Source organism: Phasianus colchicus, chromosome 13 (genome assembly GCF_987193195.1).
Source record: "Phasianus colchicus chromosome 13, bPhaCol1.hap1.1, whole genome shotgun sequence".
Taxonomy (NCBI): Eukaryota; Metazoa; Chordata; class Aves; order Galliformes; family Phasianidae; genus Phasianus; species Phasianus colchicus.
The window spans coordinates 11891236-11906458 of NC_143448.1; the positions used below are offsets into that span (position 1 = coordinate 11891236).

The 15223-nt window shown below is 40.4% G+C and overlaps 2 protein-coding genes across 6 annotated transcripts in view; one reads left to right on the forward strand and one right to left on the reverse strand.

Moving 5' to 3' along the window:
- Nucleotides 1-15024, reverse strand: part of CDH5 (cadherin 5) — a 29015-nt gene extending 13991 nt beyond the window's left edge. The window contains exon 1 of one of the 2 annotated variants that reach the window (XM_031615430.2): nucleotides 14787-15024. The gene's annotated coding sequence lies outside the window, so the exon portion shown is untranslated. Of the gene's footprint in view, nucleotides 1-3774; nucleotides 4571-14786 lie in introns of those variants that run through there. The other variant, XM_090149371.1, reaches the window with a different exon arrangement.
- CDH11 (cadherin 11) overlaps nucleotides 1-15223 on the forward strand; it is a 742884-nt gene that overhangs the window by 74112 nt on the left and 653549 nt on the right. The window lies entirely within an intron of this gene.

Sequence of the window (15223 nt, forward strand, 5' to 3'; positions counted from 1 at the left end):
TTTGTTGAGATTGTTAAAATTACACTTTGGTAATTAGGTAATCAGTGTTACCCTATGGTGCAGCATCATTATCAGTAAAAAGATTTTATTTACCATGAAATTTTGCTCTCTTTACAGTTGTGCATGACCTGCGGGATGTTCCTTCTTTTATGAATGTCTAGGAAATGACTAAATAGGCTGCCTTTGAAGCTTCTATGTAATAACTGAGTTGTGGCTTATGCAGTTTTAGGGATTTATATAAAAGTTTTTGAATCAGAGATTTCTTTCTCTTCTATGTGTTTACTTTGCCCTTATTTTATTTTATTTTTAGAAAAAAAAAGAGTAAGATTTAGTTGTTTTGTTTTATTTGTTTTATTTGTATACCTCAAATATTCTACAACTGGAACTGCCAGGCACTGAATTTGATGCTGCCATGCTCTGTCTTTTGTTCATAAAGTTACAAAATGTGGTAACCAAAGGAAAACCATTTGGCTAATGTCAGCTTGTACAGTCTGTACTTCAGTAAAAGCAGATGGCAGTGTTTCATCTGCCATTTCCTCTCATTGCTGTGGTGCTGTGGGATCTCATGGATTATTGCTGATGAGGTTAGCTGGTGAAACTGAGGACAGCACTGCCCACTTGAGCGGCCATTCGTTTCACTGCAACTGCTGCATTTACAGACCCACAGAACACATTTTTAGCTCAAATGTCAAATCTCAATTAAAGCATGCTGATCTTGAAATGAATCTTCTTGGTAAAGAGCTCTGTACCTTCCTGGTAACTCTTCAAGCAATGGCCCTGTTTTCAGTAACGTGAAGTTCAGGGCCTGCTGTGCCCCAAGCCCGTCTCATCAGGATGCTGCCAGCCTGCACTGAGGATGTCACTGCTAACAGCAGCACAGGCAGGGGCACTGCTTGTTGGGCACTGAAAGCTTTAATCTGTATTGAGGGTACTGTGGTGGGTGTAGGAGCTCAGGGGCAGTGGTGTTAGCGTGGCTGTTCTTGAGGATCCGTTCTGCAAACTCTCCCTTGAAGTAAGTGGCCATTGTCTAAGTGTTTCACAGTTCAGACCTTGTTTGAGAGCTTGACCATCAATACAGAAAGCACTTATGAAAAGACTAAGATGTCCATTGGGCATATTTTTAATAATACCTCCTTGCACTAGACTGAGTCTTTGAAATGAATGCATATTTTGGCGGAAGCTTGAGCCAACCCTTCCACTTGGTGGACCTGTCTTCATGTTAACAGATTTTGAACTGGTTTCCCTTCTTTTAATCCCTTGTTAGTGGATTGCCTGTCAATACTTGTCTAGCCTCCATGGTGAGATATATGTTCCTTTACGAGCAGGTTGGTGGAGCTTGGGGCTGCCCTCCATATGTCGGGCTGAGATAAAGAACCTCTTGCACAGCATGGCTTCAGCTTCACCTGTGGCACCTCTCAGAATTTCTTGTTTTAGTAGGAGTAACCCTGCACACTGAGCACTGTGCCCTGTCCTTCTGGGGGTATTTAGTACGCAGGTTGTGATAGGGCAGTCTGTCCCTCTGTGCTACTGTGTGACTTCTCCATTCTGCAATTCTTGGATCTGTGGTTTAGTTCATCACAGTATTTTAGAATGTCCTTCTTTGGCAGCATGTACAGACACTTTGGTAGCAGGGCCCTGCTGCATTCTCTTACCAATAATTCAAACTTTTTCTTTTAATTTAAGCAAGGGACTGTAAGTGTTCCTTAAAGTTAGCAGGGGAATGGCTTATTGAAATAGTTAAGCTTCTCGTTATGCTCTTAAATTTTTTTACAGCGAATGATATTTTTTTCCACCAACATTATTCATTTTTTGTATTGAGTTATTTCAGCAGATAACTCTTAGTCTGCAGGGTACTATAGACATTTAACTAAGAAATTTTGGTATTCAAACTGATTTATAAGACACCTGATACATATAGTAGTTTCTTCTTGCAGACTGGGAGTAATTATTAAAAAAAAATCAAGTCAAGATGCAGACAATACTGTACTGATTAAAAGTTTGCATTTTGCAAGTTGTTTTAGTAAGTAATCAAACAAGTGTGATGAGCAGCAGAAATAAATAGTGTCCATTCAATGCAAATACGTTTGATGGAATATTCTAATGAGCATTTGTTTGTTTGTTTGTTTGTTTGTTTGTGGTATTTCTATTACTTGGTTTAATTCTTTTTCTGAAATTACCTATTTATGCTTATGTGAGGTAAGGTTAATTAGTTACAAATCTTGTTCTATGCTTGCGTGTTAAACTGAAGTTAAACCAAGCTTCTACATGAAGACTTTGATAAATACGCAGGTATCTATAGCTAAACTGATGTGTTGATCAGGTTAAGGTCTTGTACTAATCTTAGAGAATTTTTGCTTTATGGCATTTGAGGTGGATTCCAGGCAAGACAGAAGTAGTGATATGGAATATCCTAAGAGGAATTTGCTTAGAAATCACTATTATACACCAGAGAAGAAATGGGCACTTCTTGATCCCCTGTAATACCTCTTTAAATGTTTTTGTCTACATTGTTCAGATAATTTGCATACCTGATTGTTAGAAAAAGCTGGAAACTAAATGATTATTGACTGTTGAGCTGGAAACTTAATGATGATTTTTGTTTACAGTATCTTGGTTGGAAACTAAACAATGTAAATGAAAATGAAAAATCCCTTACAAAATTGAGAGTTTCATCAGGGCAGAAAAAAATAACAAAATGACTGATAAGAGAATAATACAAGATAGGTTATATTCTATTCCGTGGTACTGGAAATGTTGCTGCTTCTGGTTGTCAGTCAAATCCCAGCTGTCCCACCTGCAGCAATCTAAGTGTAGGGAACACTGAATGTCTGCAGTTCTGCATTCAGTCAGTTGTGATTAATGCCAAGCTTGAAAGAGAGCATTCGGCTCAGCTGCAGTTGCCCTGGCTGGGGGCTCAGCCCCGGCCCCCCATCTCCTGTTCAGGTGAATGCTGAGGGGATTTTAGGTGTTGTTCCCCTGGGTCTGGCCCCAGAGGGGTCTGTATTGTCACAAGTGTTGTCATAAGCCTTTCCCTGTCCCCTCCACTGCCCCTTCCTTAGGTAGCTCTGTGCAAAAATTCTGTTGAATTTGCCAACTCTTCAAACATAGATGTAGTTCAGGCGCAAAAATTTTACTTTGATTCAAGATCTGGGCACTTCCTATTCTTAATGAAGCCACATTAGATTTAATGAGGGCAGATTAACTCAGTGTCAGCTAACAAAACAACTGCCTTACAGAATCTAGTTTTACTGTTACTTTCTCATTTATACAGTGTGTAAGACCAAAGGTAAATGTGTGAATGCAGTGGGCAGTGAGAAATGGAAAGGTAACCACCAAATGTGAGGAGGATAAATTATCTTTTTCTTGGCAATGCCTCTAGCTTAATGCATGCTTAGCTTGCTTTGCAGAAGGAGCATATTTGGTAAGCAGACAAAACATGATTAGAAGAAAGTAGCCCTAGCAGTACTTACTGCTACATTTCAGGGACTGCAAATGGCTGTGCTAACATGAATGGATAAAGCCTTCTCAGATCTCTGTGAAAAGTACTGCTGCTAGATGAAAAGCTGTATCCCTTTCAAAAGGTACCTTTGAAGCACAGAGGACTTAAATTTCTTTGCCATCTCCTGTCGATGGACTGAGGTCAGCACTAACATCAGTCTCGGATTTTTTTCTCCCAATTTTTTTGATCTCCTAATTAGACAACATTGCTCTAACCTGCTCTGACAAACCCGGAGAGACAAGGCAGCAAAGTAATCAGACAGACAGAATTGTTACCTGTGCTGCATGTTCTCAGTGGCTTCTAAATTGCAAGAAAGCAGTCAGTCCTCCTTTGCTCCGGTGAGTTTACAGTGTGAGAATAGTTAAGGGCACATAGTGAGTTCAGTGAGAATGGGAACCACATCTTCGACCTTCAGTGACACGTTGGAAAATTGTGCAACATTCAACTTGGAGCAAGCATTTCTTGTTGCTCTTTCTTTGTGTAAATTATTCCTCTACATTTCTCTTATTTCTGATTAAAGCTGTCTTGTCACATCCTCTCAACAATGTACAATAATTCATTCTAAAATGGGTCTTTCCTGAGAACACTGTGCTGCTTTTTGGTTTCCAGCTTATTGAGCTGATTTAAATGTGCCCATTGCCTGACTGCTTAGTGTTATGGTGTTGATTGTCCTTATGTCGGCTTTGTACACCTGAGAAGTGGCTTCCACTGATGACTGAACAGCCGGGAGCACAAATGCCTACCTGAAAACTGATTATGAAATGACTTTTTATATGCATGATAGTACCTTCAAGTAAATAGCCACTTTGATGACTAAACAATCTGGAGTGCAAATGCCTGCCTGAAAGCTGATTATTAAATGGCATTTTATACTTGTGATAGTAGTTTTGAGTGAACAGCTGCTTCAGCAGTATTTTAACCAAATGTGCAACTGCAAAAAAACCCCACGTCACTCTGTTGTGTTGAGCACTGCTGTGTGCATGGGGTGCAGCTCATTTCTTAGTGCTGGAGCTCCGCAGTGGAGCTGAGGAGATGATTCTGTGTCTGATTTTGGCCCCCAGTTTGTCTCCTCACGTTTCTTCTACAGAAAAAAAACTTTTGATCCTGTATGTTTTTTGTTTTTTTTTATTTCAGCTCTAAGTTTCTGGTAAATCTGGGGAAAACACATCAATGATTTTTTCCCTGTCTCTTCAGCCTACCAAACAATTCTCTCTTAGATGGTAGAAAATACAGCTGCATCTGATGGTTGGATGGAGTCCTTGGCCAGGACAGACACCTCTTTCAGAAATGAAAAAAATTGTTTATTTGTTGCTTATTATTGTTTAAAGGGACTATAAACACCATGAATATGGTGTGTATGTTGAAGATTTGTTTCTTTTGATTAAATGCCCAATACAATGCTCCTGAATGGACACCAGTCAGCAAAGGTCACCAGACTGATGGCAGGCAGCAAGACAGGGCTCCTGGTCTTTCAATTGTTTGTGGTACAGAACTAGATAAAAATGAGGGAGGCAAACATTAGTATTGGCCTTTGAAAAAATACATATATATATTTAAGAAACAAAGCTACCTCCACACTGATGAGTGAATAGCCATGTGCTAAGGATGGTGAAAGGCAATAACGAAACGTTACACTAATGCCCTCCCAGAGCTTCCTGATTGCTTTGCTTGCATTTCAGCAAGCGGGCTGCTGACTTGGGGATTTAGGAGCTGTGGGAAGTACTGAGGAAGGCTCTGAACTGAAAATATCAAATGCAGGTTGAAGAGGGCATTTCCTGCAAAGTTGAGAGAAATGCGTGCAGAAGAAAGTTATAAGAGGTCACAGTGATCTCCTTTGTTGAGTATATAGATTTGCATTTTGTTTGCTACTAGTCACCTCATCACAAGCCTGAAAGAGAAGCAAGATGTGTCAGCTGCATATCTGATCTTGCATCTGTAAATTCTTCTGACTTCACTGGAGTCTCTTCTACATCAGTGATGTGCCTGATGTTAGCTAGGTAGATTAACAAACCCAAGGCTGTCAGCATGAGTCGTAGAAAAATAGCCTATAGGAGGCTCTGCTTGTGTTCTGTGAACAACAGTGCAGTGTTATGGATGCAGTCACCCATTACAGCAGGCAGGAAACTGCGTTTCATGCTAGTTTGTCTTGACTGGGCTTTTCTTTAGGCACAGAAGAGTCTTTTGGAAGAGTTCATGTCTGTCTCTGCCAGCCAGTCACTGCCCAGCAGCTGTACTGAAGGGGTAATGACCTGCTGCTGAGTGGGGTCACAACTCATTTGGTTTTGCAAGTGGCTCTTGACTGTAATGAGGGAGGAATTATGCCACTGTGGACAAATGAGTGATAGCAGACACTGAGGTTAAGTGCTTTTTGTCTTCAGTATCAACAAAGGACAGCAAATCTTAAGGAATCTTTACAGTAAGTTATCTCCTTGAGATACCTGGGCCATAATTCATGCTGTTTGTAAAGTCCAGAGAAGGTTGATTTTTTTTTTTTTTTTTTTTTTTTTACTTGAAATCCCAAAGCTGTAGGATGGGAGCTTCAAAAATTGCTTGCACTGCTTTGAATCTGACCCCTTATATACCTCCAGGTATAACTTCCAGGACAAAAAGAAATGATTTTGTTGGAGGTATTACTTTAACTCAAATAGTGTTCCTTACAGAACTACGTGTTACAGGGATCCTGGTAGCTATCAGTAGTATTGTAACATATACAGCCTGTTAGCAAGACAGAATCACAATGACAGAAATACTTCACAAATAGAGATTTTTTTGAGAGAGCTCAGAGTCAAGCCTATGTGATGCTCAGGCACTGAGGCCCACAAAAGCAGGAGGGCATTTAACTCTGTTCATTTTTCTCAGTTTCTAGCATGTTTTTGAAAAACATACAAAAACATGTTTGCAGTTTGGCGAGTGCTGTCTACATTCTTGTATTACTCCCACCTGACAAAGAATGGATTAGTTGTAAAACTATTGACTGTGCGTTGCCAGTGTAGGTTTGGACTTGATTTCCTACTCACAGATAGACACTTGTTTGGCTTAGATCTTGATCTGTCTATCTACATTCCACACACACTGTGAATCAGCTCTGATTTTGACTCCTAGAAAACCTCAAAGAGTACCCTTTTCTGGAACAGTTTGGAAGATATCATAGAATGAGAGAATCATTTGAGTTGGAAGAGACCCTTAAAGGCCATCTGGTCCAACTCCCCTGCAGTGAGCAGGGACACCCACAGCTCCATAGGTGCTCCGAGCCCGGTCCAGTCCGACCTTGAATGTCTTCAGTAACGGAGTTTCCACCACCTCTCTGGGTAACCTGTGCCAGTGCTTTACCACTCTTATCATAAAAAACGTTGTTCTTATAACTGATCTAAATCTCCCCTGTTTTATATTAAATGATTTCCCCACGTCTTATTAGTACAGACCTTGCACAAGAGTCTGTCCCCTAGGCTGATGCTTTGTGGCTGGTTGTTCTGCGTTCTTTAGGGAATGGCAGCCTTTGTGGAGCCTTTGTCATTTTAGATACCTCCAGGGATCTGAAATGTTTCTGCTTGTGGAAATGAATGCTGTACATGATCTAATAAAGCATGTGACTGTATTTCTGTATACCTGTGCAGTATATATGAAATTTTGCAAGTTTCACATTGGCCAGGGGTAGGTTATTTTTTTTAAAACGTGGTATGTCAGAAGTCTTAAATAGTAAAATTATCAAACCAAGAAGGACTACTTCTGTGATGCATGTGCACATGCTATGATTTCAGTTCCAATCTTGAAGTAAAACATTTTTCTGTCCATCTGTGGTAATATGGTTTTTATCTGAGTTTCTTACTTGCAAATCTGATAATTGAGAAGCAAATTAAATATACATGTTTTAATTTGTGGGCTGGTCTCTTCATGGACTTTGAGAAAGCATTACTTTTGGAGTAAATAAATGAGTTGTTACTGTTGTTGACGTGACAGTGGTCTATTATTCATGTAAAGGTTGTTTGCTGTGGTGAGGATGACATTTGTGATGGACGCAAAACCATAGTTTGATAGCATTAAAATGAGCAAAATGGGCACTGACTGGTTTCTGCTATTCTATCCAGATTGCTTTTGCAGTGTAATTGTTGCTTTAATGGATGACTGTTTTCCTTTTATAAATGCATCCAGGTATGTCTAGACAGTAATCCAGCAGCCTTAGAGAAAATGTTGGCCTTCACTTCTCTCAGGAGACAAATACTCATAAAGGTCTGTTACACCACACTGAATCATTAGGTGAGTTTTAAGAATCTTCCTCATTTCATACTGTCAGCATGCAGATCATGTATCATGCCAGGTGCAGAATCAGTGTCTCTACTCATTTTTCACAATAATGTTATTTGTCATAATGGAGACTGTAGAGGGACTAGAGAACTGAAAATTCGAAACTGAGATGGTACTTGAATCACTGAAATGCTTCTGTTTGGTGCTGCTGAAGAGTTCTTATGATGAGCATGGTACTGTAGTCATATAATGCTTTACTACAGATGCTTTCACTAAAGTGACCCCAAATTGATTTAGAGTGTTTTAAATATGCAGTAAGTGGAGTAAGTGCAGTTATCTTTTGAAGCTTGTTTGTGATTCATAAGGAAATTATTAAACCAATTTATGACACTTCTATAGCAAATAAACATGGTATCATAAACAGAAGATATTGGCTTCTCTTAGATGTTGACAGCATGAACAACATTGAGTTTAAGGCCATAACCAACTCTCCTATATCTCTGTACAGCTCCTGAGCCTTGGAATCACAGCTATGAGGGTCAAATGACACCTAAGAAGAAGACATATTCTGGATTTAGTGAGCATGTTCAAGCTTCTAAGTGGAGCTTGCATTTTTAGTACAGAATATTACCACCTCATATATTCATGCCACACATCACATAGATCTCTGTACGTTGTTGATTTAAAGGGTTCCATTTCCTTAAACCATCAAGCTCATAGGATCTATGAGTAATATTATTTCTTTGCTCCCCAGATGTTGCTAGAGTGAAACTAACAATTAAATGACAGAAAATTTGTTCTTGGATATGTCTTTTGATTACAGTTGCCAAATGCTGTTGAAATCTGAGCTATTTTGAGGGTTTTACTTTGCTTTAAACATAGCCCTTCTGTTCTGAAATGAGCTAATAAGATGAGTGGAATAAACCCTGTGTGCAGAGTTTGGAAGAGCAAGCATTTTTTCCCCTATGAATTATTTGTCCAAAATAGAAAGTTAAGAGGAAAACATTTCCCATCCAGATAATTACTGATAAGGACAAATGCTGAAAATGGTGATTAAGTACCAGCATTATAGACAGGCAAATAATCTGTTCTCTTTTACACATCCAGAAAGCATGTAGTTTGAGTGACAGTCTTGCTGTTCGGTTTACTTGTCTCTGAGAAGGGTCTCACTCATGTTGCGGAAGGACTGAGTCTCCATCAGTCTTGTTGACACTACCTGAAGTGTCTGTGGATGTTTCTCCTTACTTTCTTTCAGCCAGTTAATGATTGTGTACCCCAGGCTGCTCTGGTAGGAGAGGTGGAGATGTGGGTGCTGGCAGCAGCTCCCTTAGACTGCATTGTCTGATTCTGGGAGGAGGGCTTGGGTGTGAAGGGAGCAGGAGAATCCTTCAATAATTACTAGGCTCGTCCCCTTGCAGAGATGGAACAGTTCTGATCTATTCAAGGTGTTCGTGATTGCTATAAAGATTCCTCAAGCATCTTCAATCAGAGGCTTTGTTTTCTACAGTAAGTTGTGTGCACATTTCAGAATCAATCTGCTTTGATTCTGCTCCTGGTCAGCTCAGCTGTACACAGAGATTAGCTGGAGCTGTCACTGAATGTTTAGGAGTTTGTCCAAGCTAGAGCAAAATAAGATGACTCTGAGGATAATATATTACAGAGCTTTTCTACTTCCCTTTTGTTTTCACATAAAGCTTTCGTATCAGAGAGGCTTCCTGGCACAGAGCTCTAACTGAGTTGGTTTGATTAAGGAGAAGTCCCCATCATTTGAGGCACTGCATGCAACAACAACAATACATATATATATTCAAAGTATAATATAGCTGTGTTTGCAGAAGATGAAATTTTGTTCTTTACATCTTTCTCAACAAAAGCTCAGGAGCAAAAGTTTCTGACTCTAACAGAACCTGCATCATGGGCAGGTCACTGCAACTGATACTTATCGTGCTAGCAGTAATCAGAAGCAGAGAAAACATGTTAGCTGTATGTGTGTGCCAATTCCTTTGACCAGATTATTCTACTCAGTAACTTGATGCATTGATAATTCTTCTGAAAATTAATTTTGTGGCAGATAAAGAAAGCACACATAAATCTCTTATTTTCTGGGTGGGCAAAAGGCTAAAACAACAGGGTGTGTCTGGATCTGGTTTGTTTGGTTATTAGTATTCGGTGTTTTTCCCTCTTTTTAAATGTCTAATTCAAATGTCAGTTCATTCTTCTCTATTTCCTGCCCTTATTCAACTAGACTTCCAGACCAGGCTTAATTAACTTCAAGACCTTTTCTGCCAACCCCTATAGTTACAGTCTTTTCCTGGAACATTTCCATTGTTAAAATCCCCATGTGTTGTGAGATGATACAAATGATATTATTGCTGCTCTTATGAATTTACAATGAGCCTTTCAATGTTTTTACTTACAGTTTAGCTCTCAGAGTCAGGGAAATCTCAGCTTCAAATCAAAATAAAACTAGGAAAGCAAATATCCAGCTTACAGTGCTGAAAAAGCAAAACTAGGAAATGCATTCCTCTGATGTAGGGAAGTTTAAGAAATTAAGAAAAGCTGTCCTATGTTTTATGACATTTTTTAGAGCTAGACTGCTCTCTGTTAGGTTTTGTTTCCATCTGGAAATGACAGTGACTTAATGCAGTTTTGCCACTTGAACCAATCAACAATGGCAGGTGCTGTCAGTGCTGTTACTCACACATTGTGTAAGTCTCTGTGGAAGTGATAAAAGTGAGAGCTGTGAGGCCTTATCAGGGTGACCCAGCAGTTTTGCTCACAGGTGGTGGCAGCGAAGCCCCTGCAAGGAGCCTGGCACTGCGGCCATGCTGGGTGTTGGCATGGGAACACCCAGAATGTTGGTGCTGGGCAGCCTGGCTGCTGGGGAAGCTCCCATTCCCAGCAGAACTGCACTTCGTGGCTCTGCTGCCTGAATTCGAAGTGCAGTGGAGATATTTCCTATGCTGAGGTGGAAATTTTTACTTTCCTGAGTTAGTAGCTGTTTATTGGAATGTTCATTTAATGAAGCTGAAGATCAATCCATATAAGGCAGGTAATAAAGCTATTTTACTGAAGGAAAATGGTGCAGTGTATTGCAAAGTGTACTGCTTTCTTCCTGTTGGAATCTTGAGTCATCTCCAAGTGCAGTGACTGGGCGGTGCAACCATTCTAATCCTAAACTTATCAGAACTGCTGCTGGCACTGGAAATCTGGTGTGCAAAACAAGTCTGTTTGCTCCCATTGTTGTCCTCGTAAAAGGAGCCTACCCTCTGCTTTCTGCCTTGATTCTCGATTTCCACTTGGATATGTTTGTTAGTTGGAGTGCATTGGTAATTTAGATGATACTACAGTATGCATAGCATAGCAATATTTGTTTGTTTTAATGAAAGCACTAACAGAACTGAATAAACAGGCACCATGAACTATTTTGATGTGGATTCATAAAGAAGGTAGTGAAAAAAAATCCAACACCTTATTAGTAGTATGGATTGGTTGTGTAGGCCTAACACGAGCAAACTTGTTCTTATTGAGACATTTCTTACTTATCTGAAAGACGGTGACAATAAAATCCAGTAAGATGCTGCAAATCTCTAAATTCAGGCGCAGAACTCGAGGCCCTACAAAGGGAAGGGAGAAGCTACCCTAGGACTGTGCCTGTGGAGGCTCTGGCTATGAAGCGGAGCTCAGCGCAGGAACATTTCCCATCAATGGCAGGATTTCCTGTCATTTGCATGACAGCAGCATTAGGCCCTTAGTCTCCTCGAGCAGCACAAAGGTACACTTTGCACTCCAAGAGAGGATTTCCAGAGCTCAAATTCAGAACAGATACCATCATAAAAGGAAGGGGAAAGACTGTTCCTGCCAAGGCATTACTCAGAAATGTGGACAAAGACAGAAAGAATTTGGCTGTATCTTCCAGGCGTTCTGTGGAAGTGGGATTGCCCTTCATACTGTCCTACACAATGAGGACAGGCATCTGTGTGTGCTGCAGATAACCTGCTTTGCACCCTGTGAGTGTCGCGAGGAGTCAGGAGGTGGTGCCAGGCAGGGTGGGTGGGTATGGGAGCAGCGGAGGCTGCAGGGAGCACAGCAGGGGGTGCCTGCAGTGGGGCAGAGCTGGATGGAGTGCTGCTGATTTGTGAAGGCTGACTGTGGGCTTTTTAAAATAGCGTGTTACGGAAACAGAGGCTCTTTCTCCTTAGGTTTTGACACAGTATGGTTGCAAAATCCCACAGGAGCAGGAAGGTTTTGGTGACAGCTAGACTGGGACAGAACACTGGCCTTTCTGTATTTTGAAACAAGAATAAAGAATTTAAAAGGCTCCTCTTTTTGGCCTGCCCCTGGCTGTGGTGGTGCTCTGTAACTCCTGGCATTTCAGGTAGCAAGGTTGGAGCAGGAGAATAGTTCTTCCCTTCCACCGATTCTTGTTATGCTGTCTACAATTTCTGCAGTGTGTACCAGGTAACCATGCCTGTCTTCCTCCTGAAAAATCAGCCATTTCTCAGGATGAACTTTCCAGCCTTTCACAGAGGCTGCTTGATAACTCTTTCACATGTAGCTCCTAATCTTGTATGGAATGGCTCAGCTGTCCTTCTTGTCTAGAGATAAGTCTGCCAGAGTGCCCATCTACGTCCCCACAGCTTTCTCCTTACTGACTGGGAGTTGGCCATCTTTCTGTACTAGTGAGTCTCCAGTTCACACAAATAGTCACTCTCTGCTAAAGGAGAAGGACTACACTGGGTAGGATTTTTGATTCGTAAAGCCCCAAAGACAGCAAGAAGAAAGACATTTGTTTTTAAAAAAATGCACTGAAACATTTTCATTTTCAGCATTTTCAACGCATTTCTCACATGCAGAGGAATCCCATTTTCTTCTTGGCACTAACATAGGAACCTCTGAATTAAAATTCTAGAACCTGAGTCAAAACTGGAGCGATGAACACACGACAACCGTGGAGATTCAGTTATCTGTGTTCTGTGAGCCTCCACTTTTTTAGAAATTATGAAGCGAGCCTAATGTGAGCCTGTACTTCAGTAGAAATATAACTTGACCAACAGAAAAATATTTTTTTAGAAGATTGTCTATTTTTCATTTGAAATATTAATTGAAATATTGCCTTGTGGATGCATAGTGCAATCCTTTGTTCCGTACCAGCTATAAATCAGGGAGCCTTTAAACCAGGGATTTTTACCTATATCCTGTTTTCAGCTGTTTTATCCAACAGAGGCAGGATGTGAAACAAACCTGTTTTCTTTTGGCAGCAAACCTGTTAACTCTTTCGGTGGAACCTTCTCTACCTGAGCTCTCTCTATAACCCTGAGCCCAGCTCTGTGCAAGCTGCAGGTTTGGAATGACACACAGCTGACCCACGGCATGCTTGCAATGTTTGCATTTGCTTTGTAATGTCTAAATAACAGTTTTATGATCATATGTTAAAGTGTGGTGTGTTGGGAAGTACTTAGTGTGGTGTGGCTGTAACACTCTGAGAAATAACTGAGTTAAATCAGGAATGACTTGTTAATTGAGTTTTGCTTTCCATTTCATTTATGTATTGCTGTACCTTTACGTACAGCTCTGCAGTCACTGTGCTATTCTGAGGTCTTCATATGCTAAATTAAAACTGTGTCCTTTTCTCCTGATGGTCACTCTTTATTTAAGAACAGAAAATAACTCCTTGAGATATCTCAGGTAAATTACAAGTCAGCATTTCTGCTGTATGTTTCTGGTACACTGAGTGTTGTTACAAGGCACAAATTAACTGAAGATGAGAAGCTTTTGTAAATCATTGGAGCAACCTTGCTTTTGTCTAGTTCTTTTTCCAGCATGAACATTTATATTATTGCATGCTTTTACAAATGCTGATGTGATGATTTATAATCAGTGGGGGCAGGAGCACATTGATTAACTACACCTTTGTTAACTGCAGTAGCAACCAACTTTCAGTTTTTTCAGTAGCTGAGAATAGAGCAGATTTTCTCATAGAAATTAATCTTCTCCCGTATCTTTTTTTCCTGCATTTCTTTCCTTCCTTTATCTTTATTACAGCATGACAACCAGCACAGGAAGGTACTGTGCACACTGGCAGTTCCACTGTTGCAGCCTAGAATTCTTCCACAAAAAGCAGTATCAATTAATCTCTTATGCATAAATGCTTCATCTTCGCAAGCTGTACGCTACACTTGTTGGCTCTGGTTCTTGCTGCACTGTTTTTAGGAAAAGATGAGCCTTTTCAACCAACTTTTTTCACGAAGCCTCTCTTTGTAAAATACCTTGTCAGAAAAAAAAATACTGTGTTTTGGACCTCTGAGATCAAGAAACTTCTCAAGTACAAATTGCTGATGTTCTGGAACAGGAGCTGTAAAAGCTGATAGCCCAGGGTTGGGACTTAGGAGACCAAGGCACTGAAGTGTTTACCTAAACTCTCCCTCCAACCCTAAACACTCTCAGCAGGTACAATAAGCCAGGGATGGCAGGTGTTTGGGGGGGCTTCCTGTCTTTGGATTGGTCACATAAAACTACAGCAGCTTTTCAAACACCAAGGGCAGCCCTCCCATTGCTGGAGCACACTGACCACAGCATAGCGTACACCTGCTCACTACAAGCTGTACTAAGCCTGTAACCTCCATGCTGCAAATGGAATTGTTTCATAAAGGGCTTACAGCTGCCATTCACACTATCATTTCAGTCCTTTTTCCATTGTGAATGAACATTGGCAACATTATCTAAATATTACAGAACAGAACTACAAAAAAAGCATGCGTTTTTTTCTGTTACGTGACCTGGGAAAACTGTGGTATAGTCCAGGAAATGTAGAGATTTTTCTCTTCCAGTGTAAACTCTGAACAACTCTGCTGTTGTCCTCCCTTACTTTTAAGTTCTATCAATGTTAGGCCCAAAGGATGCTGTAGATATGTATGAAATTCATAGCCTAACCACTGGTATATCTTAAATTATTTAAAGCAGTAGAAGACATTTTTAGTGCAGATAAAAAATTATTGCAATTACCTCCACAGCTGAAGGACAGCAAATGCCATTTATTCCTTACCTGAGTCAGAGTTTGTAGAGCTTCAGTTTGTTCCCAGAGGAGGCAAAGTAAATTCAGCGGTGTCCCAAAACATTAAGCAGTACATAGAAAAAGAAGAACAAACAGAAAAATCCACTTCACTTTTCGTTAAGCAATACTGGGAGTGTTCAGCAACCCAATCTCCAAGGTTTTCCAGCTGGAATCCGCCTTTTCCCATCCTGCATCCCGGCATCCTGTTATTGTTCCAACTCTTAGTAATACAGTGAGAAAAGGGAGTGGAGGAAACAAGATAAACTTAGCCTTATTATTGCTCTAGTGACTTATTTGTTACTGCCTCTAATGAGGCAGCTGAATAAAAGGAAATCAGCTCTAAGAGAAAGGCAGAAGTCGGGACAAAAGTTAGTATTGGGTGTCATTTTATAAAGAGTTTTGGAGATTATAAAAAATGATACTTTAAA